Below are 12674 nucleotides of genomic sequence, written 5' to 3'. Positions count from 1 at the left end.
GGAAATGTTAGTCTTTCATCTTCAAAATCTACAAGGCTCAGATAATCATTCTGTCCCCACTTCCTGGGGATGAGCAATTGCCTCATGTCACCTTGTATACCTGCCTCTCTCAAGGCCTCAGACCACCTTCTTTTCACAGAGTTTCTGCAACCTGACCCTTGTTCGTCTAGTAGTTTTATCTAGTACCTTTCATTTTGTAGTTTTGTTTAAGGATGATTGTTGGTTGCATCAGTTATTTCATATTTTTCTAATTCTACCACTTTGTCTTTAACTGGTTTTTAAAAACACAGCACTAGACAAGGAGAGAGACCTTTCCCAGAATCAACAGTTCAATAAAGTAAAAATATCAAGCCCGACCTCTGAGAGAGTGGCCAAATTTGCTTTCATGAAATGAGCCTGACAGAAGTCAAGATCTCTCTAGGAAAGAGAGCAGTGCCTTTCAGTCTGTCTGGCCATGGCGCTTGAGTTTGTTTCACAATGTGGTTACCATTAAATAAGGATTTGGCCAAATTAGGCAGAAAGTACTCAGTGAATTCCCCATTGAGTGAAGTGGACCAAGGACAAACCCAGAATATTAAATATTAATTTAAGTCAAATAACAACGTCTTAAGAAAATGTTGAAGCTTTGTGTAAGAGGCATAGATACATATACACATCCATGCACTGAAGCAGCTTTACTCCTATGTGTTCTAAGGAGAATGCCCTGGTAGGTAAAGCAGGGATGAGTAGGGTTGTTGAGGTATATGACTGACTTTTCTCACATCCAATAATTTGAGAAAACAATCACTGCAGTTATTACAAATCAAGGACTCTTAGCACCAACAATTTTTATCAAAAAGTCCAAATATGCATAATGTTTGAATTCCAGGTATGACAAGCTGATAGGGGAAGATTTCTTTAAGCAGAGTATAACCTGAACAATGTTAGGTGTCCTGAGTGTAGAAGCCCTTTTCCTATTAAATTTTGTTGTCAAATTAATGTGGTCTTCAAAAAGAACACATTCTACTTTCTTACATTTTTTAAAAATTGTGTGTGGACGTGCATAAAACTTAACCACCATTGCATCATTTAACAAAATCTTCACTGAGGACCTACTATGTGCTGCTCCTCCCAGGAAATGTTACTGTTGACTTATTTAAATCTGTAGACAAACAAGTTCTGCCAATCACCTTGTGCTGTTATATTTCTTAGGTTTGTTGAGTACTCTCTTTTTTTATTTATTTTTCCATGCTATTGACTTTTTGAAGTCAATTGTCCTATAGAATATCCTAGAAACAACATGGTTTTCTATATTTGCCTGTTAGCTTTCACATGGTGGTATTTAGCTTCTTCCGCTACCTTCTGTATTCTGTCAACTGTAAGTTAACTCTTAAAGTTTGAATAATTTCTAATTCAATATTTTGGCAAAAACACTTCTTTTGTAGTCTCTAGGTACTTCATACTATCTCAGATCATTACTGATAAGGTTGATTCATATTTCAGGAAGTGGCTGCCTTATTATCCCTGCCTGGGAAAGGTCCCACACAACCTTTTTTCTGGTAGTTTTGTCCCTTGATTATTGTTATCTGAATGAGTTCTTTTTTTTTTTTTAAGATTTTGTTTATATATTTATCAGAGAGAGAGAGAACACAAGCAGGGGGAGTAGCAGAGGGAGAAGCAGACTCCCCGCCGAGCAGGGAGCCCAACGTGGGGCTCAATCCCAGGACCCTGAGACCATGATCTGAGCCGAAGGCAGATGTTTAACTGACTGAGCCACCCAGGGGCTCCATCTGAATGAGTTATTTCATGCAGGGATTGTAAAATGGTGCTTTTGATAATTCTCCCACTCATCTTCATTTTGCAAATTCTTCTGTAAAGAACCTTTTTTTCCCCCCCCAAAACTAGGGGTATTTGGTTACTCTGAAATATAGTTTGTGCAGGAAAAGCGAGCTAAATGCCTGAATATTTTCCCTTAATTGCTGATTTTCAGAGTCAGGTGTTAGCCTGATCTTTTTTTTAAAAGTTAAATTGGATCATGACTATCCTATCCTTGTGTAAAACACTTCAAAGATCTCCATTGTCCTGCAAATCAAATTCAAGATGAATAGCCCATGTCTATCTATCTTGCCTCATCAGACCCTCCCCTTTTCCTGCACAATAGCCACACTGGATTCCTTTCAGTTCTCCAAACTCCTCAAGCTCTTCCCTTCCCTCACATCTGCACATGAACTGTTCCTTCTGTGTGGATGCTTCTTTCTGCCCAAAACATGGTTGGTTCCTTCTCAACTACGGGTCCTAGCTTAAACGACACCTTCACAGAGAGGTCTTTGCTGGTGGTCCAGCTAAAGTAGGTATCCTTCCTCCAATGTTGTCTAATCCAGACACTGGTCATTATCATCCTAGCATTTGTCAGTTAAAAAAAATTGGAGGGAGGGGTCAACTTTCTGTTGTCTGTCTCCCCTCTAGGTGACAGGCTCCATGAAGGCATGGATCATATTGGTTTTGTTCACAACTCACGTTCCAATGACTGGTCAATGACTGACCATTATTGGCCATCAGAAGGCTTATGTGACAGAGGTGAAATAGACACAGTTTATATCTTATCCCTGGGCTTTCAGGCTAATGGGGGACTCTGACAAGCAGGTAATTTTCATATATTATGATAAGTGCAGTGATAGGGGAGGTATAGGATGATAAATGGGAGGACACTGGAGGCATACCTGATGTGGGTTTGGGGTTATAAAAGAAGGCTTCCTGGAGACAGTGGAATATAAGCTGAGCCCTGTGGGGTGAGTAGGAGTTGGCTAGGAAAAGATCCCAAGAAATGTTAAATGCAAAGATAAGTGAGAGAATGGATGGGACTTTGCCTTTGATTAGATGTGGGCATCTAATCAAAGGAAATCCAGCTTGGTAGGGGATGGTGTCATTCAACAAAATAAGGATCCTTGGAGGGGAAATGGGGATGAGAGGAGAATATGAAATCCAGTTTGGAACATTGCAAATTTGAGGTGCCCCTGAGACATCCAAGTAGAGGCAATTGAATGTATGGATCTGGAAGAGGCACGTAAGCTGAAATCTAGATTAAGGAGACAGAAGTACCCATAGATTGTAATAAAAGCAACGGAAGTGGATGAAGAAGCTCCGAGTTTTATTTTTTTATTTTTTTAAAGATTTATTTATTTATTTTAGTGGGGAGGGGCCGAGGGAGAGGGAGAGAGAGAATCTCAAGCAGACTCCCCGATGAGCATGGAGCCTAACTCAAGTCTATGATCTCAAGACCCTGGGATCAGGACCTGAGCCGAAATCAAGAAAAGCAGCTCACCCGACTGAGTCACCCAGGTGCCCCTGAGAGAATTTTAAAGTTTACAGAGCATTTCCAGCCATTTGGATCCTCATGACAGCCTATGAGGGGACAAAGACAGATATCATTAACCTCTTTTGAAGATGAGAAAGTCGAACCTCAATAACATCAAAAGATAATATCATATAAATCATAGCTAATAAGTGGTAGAACTATTACCCTTTGTCTCTTTATTCTTGTATTATATTGCATTCACCTTGCCAGAGACTAACAAGAACTATTTTCAGATTTTCTAGCCAGCATTTTTCATTCTTACGCTCCTTACTCTTTTTTGTGTGTGTGATTTAAAAAAAAAATCATACATGACATGAAATCATCATAAAATACCATCTTAATCATTTTTAAGTGCACAGTCTCTCTGAGACCATGCTTTCAATTCTGTTGGATATATACCCAGAAATGGGATTGCTGGATCATATCGTCATTCTCTTTTTAATTTTTTGAAGAACCACCACATTGTCTCCCAGAGTGGCTGCCCCATTTCACATCCGCCCAATGGAGCACAGGTGTTCCCTTTGCTCCACATCCTTGCCAACTCTTGCTGTTTTCTGCTCTCTCGACAAGCCATCCTAACGGATATGAGGTGGTATCTCATTGTGGTTGCTTGTTACTCTTTTCTTACCTTGTTTGAGTATCTTTTCTTGCACAGAGAAATACGATAACAGAAATTGTGGACAAAGTGTTAGATCACTCAGATGGAGAACAATTGACCATATAACTTCACAAGCAAAATTTAATTTACTGAAAATGGTACCATATGCTGCATAGGAATATTATCTTTGGGAACAGCCTTATCACTTGTGGACTAGTTACTTTTCTTCTTATACCAACTGTCAGTAATGATACTTTCTCATACGTTTCTAATGATTAAATAAGATGTCTGTAAAGTGCTCTCCACAGTTTGCAGCACATGAGAAGTACTTAGTGAAGAATGGTTATCATTGGGGCACCTGGCTGGCTCAGTCGTTAACCGTCTGCCTTTGGCTCAGGTCCTGATCCCAGGGTCCTGGGATCGAGCCCTGCATCGGGCTCCCTGCTCAGCAGGAAGCCTGCTTCTCCCTCTCCCACTCCCCCTGCTTGTGCTCCCTCTCTCGCCGTATCTCTCTCTCTGTCAAATAAATAAAATCTTTAAAAAAAGAAAAAAAGAATGGTTATCATTATTCGTTGAAATTTATAGCAACTGTGCATTTCCTTTTACCATACTGGTAACTGTCACGATCAGGAATGTGGCTGGTTTGGAATAACCTTGTTCTTGGCGAATCCCTCCTGGTCCCTGTGATCATCACATCAATTTGTCAGACGGCTTATTGAATAATGTATACTAGCATTTTGTTTTACCTTTCCAAAATGAGACTTTTGCAACATCTTTCATCTTCAGACACATCTTTTCTGGTTGACACTGGCAAGGTACGTTAGTCAAATATTTACATTCCTGATACGATCTTGCCAAGACGTCCTCAGAACTTTTGGCTGCTTCGTACGTAGATAAATAAATAATGCTGTTAGGTCACTTTGGGTTTTTTTTGTTCGTTTTTTTGTTGGGTTTTTTGTTGTTGTTGTTGTTGTTTTGTTTTGTTTCTGAAGCCACGCCAGTAACCCCTTGTCAGTTGAGATATAACATTGCAGTTTTCAAAATGCTTAAGATCTCAAATTCTAACTGAAGTGAACGCTTTCCTTCATATGCAAACAATAGTGAACTTGTTGGTTCAAAAAATGTAAAAATCAATGAGAAAGATTTAAGGGAGCAATTCATGAGATAATGTCTAGAATGCAGTTTGAGCTCCTGGGAAAAATGTTTTTATATCCACAAAGCAGTTCTACCATTATGTTTTGTTCATGAGCCATAAATACAATTGAATTCTTCTGTGAAATCAGTGCCTGGAGGTAGGGAAAAGGAAAAGTCAATATTTGGTCTCTATGTGTCATAGAGAGGTTTGTTCATATATATTTGAATATTTATTTGCAATTACCAATCGAGTACAAAATCTTCTTTTGAAGGCATTTGACTAATCTCGGGTTAAAGAAAAAATGACTTCTGGCAATCATCTTCATTGTTACCCTTGAAACTCAGGACTTTTCTATTGTTTTAAAATTGGACTGTCATATTTAGGTTGGCTTTAAGTCATTTCGGGAAGATTCTGAAGAGTTTTATTTCTACCTTCATCTATTTCGTTATTGACTTTGTGATTTATTTAAAGAACAGTGGATTTCTTTACACAATCCATCCCCCTATCTAGGACACTGTCTCCAAGTTATAGTTAAATCCAGAAAAGCTAAACTAGATGCACTTCCTGAATTCAAAATGACTGTGCCTGGTTGTCCTTACATTTGCTTAAAAACAAAGCAAAGACCATAAAGAATTTTACAATAGCACTGGTTCTAAAATACGGAAAATTTGAATACTTTCATCTCTTCAGATGAATAGAAAAGCTGGAAAGGATGAACAAGTCATGTAATCTTGAGAGGCCATATTCTAGAATAGTGCTTCTCAAATTTTAATGAGCGTAGCAATCACCTAGAGATCTCCTTAAAAAGCAAATCATGATTCAGTAGGGTCAGGGTAGGGCCTGAAATTCTGCATTTCTCACAAACTCCCAGGTGATGACAAAGCTTTTGATTCAAGAACCAAACTTTGAAGTGCAAGGATTTAGAATATTTTGAAATACTGATATGAGAGGTAGCATTGCTGGAACTGAGCTTGGAAATTATGAAGGTGGACATATTAAATGAAGCTTTATGTCAGAAGTTAGAATATATTCAAAAGTGAGTTTTCAACATATGGAAATTAGAGCAGATTATTTGCCAAATTATCCCTTTGAGAGTGCATCTATTAAGTGTTAATGTAGACATTGAAAAGAGAATTTGTTACTCCTGAAACTCAATACAATGATTTTAATGGACCACACAGATGCCTAGTTTTGGAAGCATAACGTGCTTATTTGGGAGTAGAAATAACGGCTGGTTATGTTAATATTTTATAGAGAATCTCTACCAACTGATATATTTGTTGTCATTTTTGTTGTTTTTGCAACATACCAATTTCCCCTTTGAGCAGACTTTTTTTCTCACGTAATTAATTTTTCTGTTTGTTTAAAATTCTCACCCCCCCCACATTATTGAAATATAATTGACATCAAGCTTTGTGTAAGTTTGAGGTGCACACTGTGTTGATTTGATAGACATATTGTAAAATGGCATCATGTCACATAATTACTTTCTTATTTTGTGTGGTGAGAATATTTAAGATCTATTCTCTTAGCAAATTTTAAGTTTATAATACAGTATTATTAACTATAATCATTATTACCAGTTTATTAAAGGATATGCTAAAGGATACAGATGAATTGCCAGATGAAGATATACGTAGGGTGAGATCTGGGACAGTCCCAAATGCAGGAGCTTCTGTCCCCCATAGATTTGGGGTGCATCACCCTCCCAGTGTGGATATATTTGTCCACCTGGAAGCTCTCTGAACCTGGAAGCTGTCTGAGCTACTGAGATTTTATGGAGGCTTCCTCACATGGGCATGATGGACCACTAACTCCATTTTCAGCCCCTTGCCCCTCTTTGGAGGATGGGGAGGGGAGAGGCTGAATGTTCCAAGCTTCTGATCATGGCTTGGTCTTTCTGGTGACCATCTCCCATCCAGGAGCCACCAGGAACCCACCTCAAGTCGCCTCAATAGAACAAAATATGTTCCTGGCACTCTAATCAGCAATTTATGAGAGTTGAGGAGCCCTGTGTCAGGAATGCAGTCAAAGACATTCCAGTGCTCTTATCACTTAGGAAATGATGAGGATTTTGGAAGCTCTGTGCCAGGAACCGGACCAGAGACCAATATGTATATGTTCTGTTATCTCAGAATAATATATAATTTTTTATACTATATCTTAAGCATTCTCCACACTTCAGTAGATACATCAGGATTTATCCAACTATTTCCTTTTGTTGACAATTCAGTAGCTTATAGTTTTACGAAATATTACAGACTTTTTGCAGTATTGAGATATTTTATGGTGTTTTGGAAATTTCCTTGGCATACTGTTTCAGTAGGCATTGATAGGGCATATTTTCAGAGATGTCTTATATTTGCTAAATGATTGGCTAAAATGAACACTGTTATCACCCTGACGTATATTGACAATTGGTTTCCTAAAAGACTGCACCAATTTTCATGTCACCCGCAGAATGAGACAGCCCCCGTTTTAGGCTCAGATGTCACTTCTACTATGTCCTCCTCTGATGCCCTAAACTAGTCCACGGCCACCCCAGATGCTCCACCCCATGCCACCTTCTTTTCTTTTCTTTTCTGACACTGAAGACTATCTAAAATTATCTCACTTGATGTGTAATCTTGCATGTTGTTTGTCTCTCCCCTTCAGAGGATAGGCCCCATTACAGTAACCATCTTGTGTATGTTGCTTCCTGGCTGGCACATTGTAGACACTCAGGAGACATTTAATGTGGGAATCCGTTCTGCCCGATTGGTAGAGAAAGAACAATATTCTTGGCACTTCTAATTTGCCTTTCAAAAAATGGCTAACTTCATTATTAATTTATTGTTAGTTGTTCAAGTCCCTTTCGTGAACTGTTTCTTTAAGTCAATCCAAATGCAAATCTGGCCACGAACATGCAACATAAGATATACAAGCTAGCTGGACTGGAGCTCAGAATGTAGACTTACTATCTTCCTGAAACACATGTGCCTGTGTATATGGAAGATATACATATTAATCAAAGTGACAGGGTTTGTAAGGCCATGGATGGATGCAATGGACATCAAGGAAGAAAAGGTTGGACATCCAAATGAGCTTGAAAACATGAGATGTTTTCAAATCACTACCACCAGGGGGAGGAAGGGAAGAAGATTTTGTCTCCCAGGATATGTTTGGCAATGTCTGGAGACATTTTTGTTTGGGAGGGGAGGTGCTAGGCCATCTACTGGGTAGGGGCCAGGGACTCCTCCCCTGCCAACACAGAAACCCTGGTCTAGAGTGAGACACAGGCATCAATATTATTTAAAAGCTTCTCAAATAATGTAGGTAATGTGCAACCATGATTGAAAACCATTGAAATTTTGGAGAACTGGTTCTCAAATATACATTAGCTGAAGGGTCTTATTAAAATCCCTTGAGAGCATTTAAAAATATGGATTCTCATTCCCTAATTACCACCCTGTCCCTAACGTCTTCACCAGCAGGTCTGAAGTGGGACGGGAGAATCTACAGTTTCCAAAATCCCTGCAGCTGTGACCACAGAAATTGTGAAACCACAGGTGAGTGAAGTGATTACTGGCTTAGGTGGGAGGGGTTATCAATTGCCTTCAGGTGCATGCTTTTAGGAGCATCCCTACTTGATTTGGCCAGAGAGTTAAAGACTCAGTGCCTTCTGCTGTAACCATGGACACACCCCAAGCTGTTGGAAGTTGGAGGAACCGCTCTGGCCTGTGTGTTTTCAGGACTGCAAGCCTGCTGGCCTGGGTGGCATGGGAATCTAGAGACAGGAGGAATGGAGACTATATTTGTGTTGTTCAAATAACATGTCTGCAAGGCCCAATCAGCTCTGCCACTAAGCAGGGAGCCTCTGGCTCCCTTTCTTTGTCTGCATTGGACACACTGGAACCAGAAGCTTCTGAAAGCAGATGAAAGGTAAGACCACTTGGGAAGTGGCCTGTTCCAATTTACCCCCAGCGCTCAAACTAGGATTCCAACAAACGAGCTAATCCTTTGCATGACCCCTGCCCCTAGCTACCTTTTCCGCATATTCTGTCCCTAGTGTGGAGTGTATTGAAAGATACTTTCAAATAGGACTTTAGGCTTCCAGGCTCCCCACAGAGTTCTCAGTTGTGCTGTATTTGGTATGTTATCTGGGTCATCCAAGTGCTTGAGCTCACTTATAATTTATAAGCAGAGGTGCCTTCTTACCCCCTTCAAAATCACTGGAGCTGGGCGGATTTCAGCAGAGTCTGGCTGCCCGCAGCACCTCCTTCCCAAGTTTAGGAGTGAAGAAATGGCACTTTGATGCATGCTCGTCGTGGTTTATTGATCCTATTAACATTATCTTGGGAAAATCGATGCTTCAGTCTTGCAGGAGACATGTAAATAAAGTGATAAAAAAATAAACCAAGGCCAATTGTTTCCTGATGGAAAAATGAGAGGTGAATTAAAACAATTTATGTCAGTAGCAGAGGGATAATTTTGAGCTCCCAAGGATTCAGAAGGGAGGAAAAGTGAAGCTCTTTTTGGTAACAGCGGAGACAGCTGTGCAGCTTGGGGGTCATCCCCATCCCACCCGTGGGGTCTACTGGTTGGTAGTGCTGTTGCTTGGTCTTTGTGCTTTGGTCTAATTGAAACCAACTTCTTTATTCAGTTTTCCTATCAGTTTTATCTTAAAAAAGGATAAAGCTTTGTCCCAACAGACTTACCTAACTGATAAAAGGAGACATAAGTAATGATAAGAAGGTTCATAACAGTCGGTTCTGGGAATCTTCTGCATATTTATTCATTTATTCCACAATATTTTGTTAAACACTTACGCTGTATCAGGTATGGTTTCTAGGTCTTGGGTTTCAGTGTAACCAAGACAGACCATTCCATGCCCTCTTAGAATGTAACAGTTAGGTTGGAGGACAGAAGGTAAACAAATGGTGTCAAATAACGATTAATACAATGAGGAAAGAAGCAGAATAAAAGGATAGCAAGTGAAAGGTGTACAGTTTATACGGGGAGGTCAGGGAAAGTCTCTCTGAGACGGTGTCTAAGCAGAGACCTGGATCAAGAGCCATTTTTATGGCAAAACATACTATATTCCCAGTAATGATCTCATTCGGGAGGCCACTAAGTATGTTGGAAAAAGCCTGACCTTTGAAAGGAATCCTGGGATTACGGTCGTGGCTGCACTTCTGATTAACTCTTTGACGTTGGGAAGCTAAGTAGTCTGTGTACTCTGACTTCCCCAGGTGGAAATGGACATATTACGGCGTACCTGAGAGGATGGTTTAGAGTCTAACATTTGAGACACAGTAGACTTGAACGTTGGAGGCCCTTGGCAAATGTTAGTTCCCTTCTACAATGCTGGGGATGCTGGGTGCTAGATAGGCATTCAGTCAGTCAGTCATGCATGTGTTTGAGCACCTACTGCATACTGGGCACCCTGAGGAGTACTGCAGAGAAGAAAGCAAGCACACTATCTGATCCTAAGTGTGTCTTTAGTAGAATATGTTCTGCAATAGCTTAGTGTTTTAGGACTACACATCCTGGAACCGAGCATGTGGGTGCAGATCTCAGGTCCTTCCACTCGGTAGCACCATGAGCTTGGCAAGTACTTTAACTTCTCCGTGCTTCCGTTTTCCTCATCTGGAAAAGAGGATAATAATAATGCCTACCACATAAGGTGGTTAGGATAATAAAACGTGACTATGTGAAAAACATTTAGAATGGAGTCTCACACATGATAAGTACTGGACGAGTGTTCCAAAATTAAAAATAGAATGCCCCGTGAATGGTGCTGTCCTGTGGAGGAGGCATGCTAACCTTCCACCTTGTTCCACATGCTGTTGGGTACTCTTCCTGTGTCCCCTCACTGAACCTTCTCAGCAGCTCATTTGATAGATGAGGAAAGGGGGACTTAAAAGCAGTTTAAGACTTTGCCCCAAAGTAGCATGCCTGGTAAGTGGAGGAACTGGAGGTTTAAACTAAGTTTAACTGTGAAACCTCCTCCTAATCCATATTAAGCCCAGGAATTGTTATTCAACCTGCAGAGATGAGTGGAGTTGGATCCTGTCCTGAGAGGATTTAAAAGGAGAGATTGAGCTACCAACGGGTTTTATGACAGGGACAGGATCTCCCCTCTCACAATGAACCCAAATGCAGGATCCCCAGAGCTAAGTGTAGAACAGCTCTGCTATGCTGTTGGTAGAATTTAATGCAGGAAACGGTTGTTAAATGATTCTACACCCAAAAAGAGCAAAATCATTCCTAATGTGTTAGAGAGACCAGAAAACATGGTTCTCTACAAGAAATGCTAAGGATATTCTCTAGGACTGGTAAACTGGAGAGAAACTTTTTCAAATGAACTTTTTTGGGGAATAATTTTAGGTTTATAGAAAAAGTTGTGAGGATAGCACAAATGTTCCCACATATCTTTGATCCAGCTTTCCCTAAAACGGTAACATCTCAGACCTACCAAGTACATTTGATACATTATTATTAAAGTACAGATTTGATTTGGATTTCACCAGTTTTTACACTAATATCCTTTATCTGGGATCCATTTAAGATACCAAGTTTTATTTAGAAAATCCCCTTTTAAACTTAAGAAAATTTAACTTGTGTCCCTATGTAAGTATTGCATGCTGACCAAGGGGTAAAAAGATACTGCCTCTCAATTCCTGGTTTCTTTGATTAGTTTGGAAAGGAGGCCTCTGAGCTTTGAATGGCACGGTCCTTACACAGATTTGTTTCCTAGGCTGAAAAAAGGGAACAGTCAATCCTATAGGATAACCTTTAAATTTCTTCATGACATCAAAGTCATAAATTCAGTGGGAAAAATATGCCTACATTACCTTTTCTGATTTATTGACCTGGTATCTCAAAGACAAAAAGTTTATCTAGTTGTAATATGTTAGTTGACCCCTCCCAAGATAGATTTCACTTTTAGTTTTAATGCATACCTCTTGAAATTATCCCATTCTGTGTGTGTGTTGGGGGGGGGGGTGTTTCTCCAAATGGGAGTTATTTTAAGGGGGAATGAAATAATACTAGAGAGAGCAAACAAAAGGTATTTATGAGTTTCATTTTTATTTTTATAACATAATTTCATCTGAAATGTTGGTTAAATTAAATACGTAATGTGATCCTGGTGTATTTGTATTCAAGCAATAGCTTTTTGGTTTGTTTTTAACAGAGGTCCCGCTGACCTTGGAGACATTAGAAAGATTGCTTTCACTTGGGTGAATGGTCGGGTTATTTCTCTAGTGTATTAGGGCAGGAGTGCATTGGTCTCCTCACCAACATGGGGCTGTTTCTCTTTAAGCTCTCGTGTATGTGTGTCAACAAAATTAATTATGACCATTTTGGAATAAAGGTAAAACACAAAGCAACTTTTATTCATGCCTAAGCTTCTAGGTGTTTTCTTTGCAATAAGAAGCTCAGGGGACAGGTTACCGTTTGAGAATCCGTGCAATTTCTTCCTAAGTCATTTTTTTTACTACCGTCTTAGCTCTTCAAGTGCTGCCTAGGTAGGAATCTGTCATTGTTTATCTGAACACGTAAAGTTGTTCTTGTTCAGTAGAACTTGAGGAGTTCTTGTCTGCACTAGTGAAGATCACTAAGGT

General features: G+C 39.8%; 1 protein-coding gene across 1 annotated transcript in view; it reads left to right on the top strand.

Annotated features, from left to right (window-relative positions):
• SUCLG2 (succinate-CoA ligase GDP-forming subunit beta) overlaps nt 1-8584 on the top strand; it is a 410084-nt gene extending 401500 nt beyond the window's left edge. The window contains exon 12 of the mRNA XM_032411719.1: nt 8541-8584. The gene's annotated coding sequence lies outside the window, so the exon portion shown is untranslated. The remainder of the gene's footprint in view (nt 1-8540) is intronic.
• Nucleotides 8585-12674: the final 4090 nt, after the last annotated feature.

This window comes from Phoca vitulina, unplaced genomic scaffold, assembly GCF_004348235.1.
Source record: "Phoca vitulina isolate PV1807 unplaced genomic scaffold, GSC_HSeal_1.0 scaffold13, whole genome shotgun sequence".
NCBI classification, from domain to species: domain Eukaryota; kingdom Metazoa; phylum Chordata; class Mammalia; order Carnivora; family Phocidae; genus Phoca; species Phoca vitulina.
This window is presented reverse-complemented; position numbering and strand designations above follow the sequence as displayed.